Here is a 6,000-nt window from a genome sequence, read left to right on the forward strand (position 1 = left end):
CAGACCACCTTCGGCAGCCGAACGTGAAGCCGCAACCATGCAATGTTCGGCGGCCGAAAGTGACCTTCGGCGGCCGAACCTTTGCATTTCTCCCTTGTTGCTTTTCTTTCAAAACTCAAGTCTTTTAACCCTTCAAAACATGAAAACCAGTGAAAATACCTTAAAAAACATATGTATTACCCTTCTCGAGGGTTCCGACACCCGAGATTCCACCGGACTATAGGAATTCCGATGCCGGACTCGAGCCGGGTATTACACTGAGTTCATCCAGAACTCAGCCTCAAGCACAAGCAAGCCTCCAAACATCCTAAACATGCATTCAACTTCTCAAAAACATGCATAAATCCTTAATCATGCATAAAGGAGCTTAACAACTCGATTAAACTCCAAAAACAACATCAAAAGCATACATAAATAGCTTATGAACCACATAAGCCAAAACCATTAAAACAACCCATAAACTCACTTGCCCTCTCCCAATCATGCATACACTCTCCCACATGCATATAGGGCATAAACACTAGTCCAGGCCCCCAACAATCAACACATAAACATACATCGGGCACAAAACCCACAAAAACTTTAACATGCATATCTATCCATACTCAACCATTAAAACCTCTTAAAACTTCATTAAACACAAAGAGAAGCAAGGATCTACACTTACCTCTTGAAGATCGAGGGTTGGTGCGATCCCTAACTCGGAGGTGTGGAGGCTCCAAACTCCAAAAGCCTCCAAGCTCCAAAACTTCTATTTAAGCTTCAAAACTTGAAAACAAAGGTAGAACTCATGAAAACTTGAGGGATGGGTAGAGAAAGCATGAAAACGACCAAAGGAGGACAAAAACTCACCTGAGCTCAAGAATGGGGAGAAAACTCGCCCATTTCCGATCTGAGGGCTCTTTCTAGGTGGCCTGGTCAACCACCTTCGGCAGCCTAACGTGCCCCCTAAACTCATGCATGTTCGGCAGCCGAACTTGAGGTTCGGCGGCCAAACCTTGGTTCGTTTAAACAAAGCTTTTGGAGGCCAAAAGCGCTCCCGAAACCTTCCCATGTTCGGCGGCCGAACTTCACTTTCGGCGGCCAAACCTGGCAAATGCCTCCTTGGCCTAATCTTTTAAAACAACTCATTTCTTTTCCATTAAAAATCATAAAATCGTATGAAAACATTTTAGAAACACATTTTACCCCTCTAGAAGACTCTGGCATCGACAAAATTTCAGATTCCAACGGAGATTCCGCCGGAAGGTAGGGATTCTGATGCCGGAATCTAGCCGGGTATTACAGTTGGTATCAGAGCGAAGTTCATCCATGGCCAACAACCAAGAGGCGTGACTCGCTGCAACTATGGAATCCTTAGCAGAATTGAAGGAGATAATCAGACAGCTAGCCCTACAACGGGGTAATAACCAACCCGACGCAGCTGAACGCCCACAGTCAGTTTCAAATTCTGTGATCGCAAATCCCCAACAGGATCATCACAAAGGTTACAAGATAAATATAGACCTTCAAAACTTTTCTGGTTCATTAGATATAGAATCTGTCCTTGATTGGTTAACGCAGGTTGATCGATTTTTCGAAATTATGAACATGGAAGAGGATCGAAAGGTTTCGATTGTGGCTTACAAATTAAAAGGTGGTGCAGCAACATGGTAGAATTCTGTTCAAAACGCACGCTATCGCAGGAGCCTGAAACCTATATGAAACTAGTTGTTGATGAAGCAGATGATTAAACAACGATTTTTGCCTAGTGATCACACCTAGATTTTGTATAATTGGTATCATGACTGTATTCAAAGGATTCAAATTGAAAAGAGCGAAAGAATGTATTGAATGGCAGTCTCGACAACAATCTAATCAGAATTTTAATTACAGAAATTATGGTTCGACAAGAACTCAGCACTATAGAGGTAATTACAGCGAATAACTTTCTAAAGTTGTAAATTCTGACAATCATCAGAATACTGTGGAAGAAAGGAGAGACAATAAGGGAAAGGCGGTCATCAATACAGTAAACAAAGGAGGCAAAACCAATCCTTATCAGAAATCAACCGGAGACATATATTATCACTGCAGGCAACCTGAACATCGATTCAATAATTATCTAGAATGCAGAGGAGTTAATAATGGTCGTCGACAGGTTAATTTTGTTGAGGAAGTGGTTGAATCTGAGGAGAAAGTGGACAAAGATGATGGGTCTATTGCTGGTTCTGAAGCTGGGGAGGTCACCTATGTGGTGAAGAAAATTTTATGCTCGAAGAAACATAAGGATGAGACACAAAGGAGGAAAATTTTTCAAGCAAAGTGTTGAGTGGGAAAAGTGATTTGCAGGCTAATTATTTATAGTTGCAGTTGTGATAATCTGATAGCTAAGCAATTGGTGGAGAAACTGTAGTTGCCTACACAACCTTACCCATCGCAATATAAAGTTGGGTGGATTAAGGAAGGTCCGACAATTACAATCAATAGAATCTGCAGCGTGCCTATTTCGATCGGTAAATCTTATACTAAATCTGTTAATTGTGATGTTGTGGATATGGGTTGCTGTGAAATTTTATTAAGTCATCCTTGGCAATTTGATGTTGATGTTTTGCATAGGGGGAAGGAAAATTCATACATGTTTACATAGCATCAGAAGAAGATTACTATTTTGTCATCTGATTCTGCAAAACAATCTAAAGTGAAAGGGAAAATTGTTATTGATGTCTTTATGGGAGTGCAAAGGCTATTAGGCGCAGTTGAGAAATCTTGAGGCACACTAGCTTTATTGGAGAGAGCAAAAGGTGAAGTAAAGAATGCACCATCTTTACCACCACCCGTCAAAGATATATTGAAGGAGTTATTGTTGTCTTTATGGGAGTGCAAAGGCTATTAGGCGCAGTTGAGAAATCTGGAGGCACACTAGCTTTATTGGGGAGAGCAAAAGGTGAAGTAAAGAATGCACCATCTTTACCACCACCCGTCAAAGATCTATTGAAGGAGTTTCCTAGAGTAGTGGAGGAACCTACAAAACTTCCACCTTTGCGGGATATTTAACATTAGATTGATCTCATTTTTGGATCCAAATTATCGAATCTGCCTCATTACAAGATGAGCCCAAAGGAGAGCAAAATCCTTTAAGAATAGGTTGAAGAGTTATTGAAGAAGGGGTACATTTAGGAGAGCATTAGCCCTTGCGGAGTCCCTGCCTTATTGGTTCCAAAGAATGATGGAATCTAGAGAATGTGCGTGGATAGTAGAGTCATCAATAAGATTATGGTTCAGAATCGATTTCCTATTCCTCGACTGGATGACATGTTGGATTAGTTATCAGGGTCTAAAGTCTTCTCTCAGATCGACCTTAAATATGGCTACCATCAAGTTCGGATTAAGGAGGGAGATGAATGGAAGACAATCTTTAAAACTAAGGAAGGCTTGTACGTGCGGTTGGTTATGCCATTTGGTTTGATGAATGCACCTAGCACGTTCATGTGACTTGTGAATCATGTTTTGCATCCTTTCTTACACAAATTCATGGTTATTTATTTTGATGATATCCTAATTTTTAGTCATAGCAAAGAATAACATTTACAGCACCTCTGTCAAGTCATGACAGCCTTGCAAGAAAGTGAGCTGGTTATTAATTTAAAAAAATACATTTATATGACAGAGCACGTTCTGTTTCTTGGATTTGTTGTTAGTGCAGAAAGGATACATGTTGATGAGAATAAGGTAGAAGCAATACAGAGCTGACCCATTCTCAAAAATATTTCAAAAGTTCACAGTTTTCATGGACTTGCTACTTTCTATTGACGGTTTATCAGAAATTTCAACAGCATTATTGCCCATATTACAGATTGTTTAAAGAAAAAGAGAATGCACAAATTTACTTGGACTAATACTACTAACAAGAGCTTTGAGGAGATTAAAGATAAGCTTACTTCTGCCCCTATTCTTGCTCTACCTGATTTTGATAAACTGTTTGAGGTTGAATGTGATGCTTGTGAAGATAGAATTGGCAGTGTGTTATCACAATCTAATAGGCCTATTGCCTTCTTTAGTAAAAAATTGAATGATGCTAGGAAGAAGTGGTCTACTTATGAGCAGAAATTATATGTAGTGTTCTGGGCCTTTAAAACTTGGGAACAGTATTTGATGGGGCTCGAGTTTATTATTTACATAGGTCATCAATCTTTAATTCACTTTAAGACTAAAAAATATGTGAATAAAATACATGCTCGATGGGCAGCTTATTTTGAAACTTTTCATTATGTCATAAAATATAAGGCTGGCTATAGTAATAAGGTAGCAGACGCTTTGAGTATGAGGGTTGCTTTGCAGATTATAGTTATTCAAGGGGTCGTGGGTTTTGAATTTCTAAAAGATTTTTATGCTCTAGATGATGATTTTGCTGATATATGGGCGAAGGTTCAGGCTCGCCAACCTGCTGATGGGTTTTTGATATATAATGGATTTTTTTTAAGAAGAAGAGGTTATACATTCCTCGCCGTTCTCTACTGAAAAAATTAATTCGAGAGGTCCATTGAAACAGTCCAGTCCTAATTAGCTCAAATAACTTTTGGACCCACTTTCTACTTGACCCAAAATGGTTAACCCAAGTTATTTAGTAGTTTCTTGCTAGCTATTATCTACAATTTGGAATTGCCGTAATTTTCCGATGTGGGATGCGGTACAAGCAAGTAGCTGATTCTTACACTCTTCCCTGCTAAATTTGCGACCTCCTCGTCGCAACTGAATCGTATACAATTGCTAACCAGGACCGGACCCTTGGGTATTGTGGTTCACTAGTACCTCGGGCGACTCCACCTCGTCTCTCATGGGTAGCCCTTTCCTCGCAGGTCCACTAGCTCTCCAAAATTTGTCTGACCCAGGGTGGCTCTGATACCAATTGAAATAGCTGGGCCCACACTAGCCCAATTAACTTTTGGATCTACTTTTCACTTGACCTAAAATGGTTAACTCAAGTTATTTGGCAGTTTCATGCTAGCTATTATATACAATTCGGAATTGCCGTAATTTCCCGATGTGGGACGCAGTACAAGCAAGCAGCTGATTTCTATATCCATGGAGGAGATTTTAGTGGTCATTTGAGGCGTGACAAGACTATTACTGGTTTAGAGGAACGTTTTTATTGGCCATAATTGAAAAAGGATACAGGTCGGATGGTCTAGAAGTGCCCAGTTTATCAAACTCAGAAGGGTTATTCATAGAATACAGAATTATATAATCCATTACCTATTCTAGAATATCCTTAAGAGGACTTGTCTATGGATTTTGTTCTTGGCCTTCTATATACTTAACGTGAATCTGATTTCATTTTTGTTGTTGTTGACAGGTTCTCCAAAATGGTGCAAGAAAATTAATGATGCTTCTCATATTGCAAAATTATTTTTCCAGGAGATTGTTCGTTTACATGGCATTTCTAAGACCATTAATTCTGACAGAGATGTGAAGTTTCTAACTCACTTTTGGGTGACTTTATAGAAGCTTTTTGGGACTAAACTTTGATACAGTAGTACTGCTCATCCCCAAACTGATGGCCAAACTGAAGTGATGAACCGCACTCTGCCAATCTTTTGCGTTGCATCTGCAGTGATTAGAAAACTGCTTGGGATCTTGCTCTTGTACAAGCAGAATTTGCTTACAACAATTCTGTCTACAGCTCTACAAAGATGTCATCCTGTTGTATACAGAAAATTCATGTGCATACAGTTGATCTTATTGCCCTTCCTATAGGTTTTTATAACAGTATTGTAATAACCAACTTGGCAAATCAGCATGTGGACGTTTTCAAATAAGTACAATAACGTCTTACAGAAGTCAATGACAAGTATAAAGCTGCAACTGATAAATATAGGTGTTTCAAGTCCTTCAATGTCGCTGATCAAGTTATGGTGCATTTGTATAAAGGAACATGTTGGAAGACAGAAGAAGCTTGATCCAAAGAAGATTGGTCTATTTCGAATTATTTAAAAGATTAATGACAATACCTATATTTTT

This window comes from Manihot esculenta, chromosome 11, assembly GCF_001659605.2.
Source record: "Manihot esculenta cultivar AM560-2 chromosome 11, M.esculenta_v8, whole genome shotgun sequence".
NCBI lineage: Eukaryota > Viridiplantae > Streptophyta > Magnoliopsida > Malpighiales > Euphorbiaceae > Manihot > Manihot esculenta.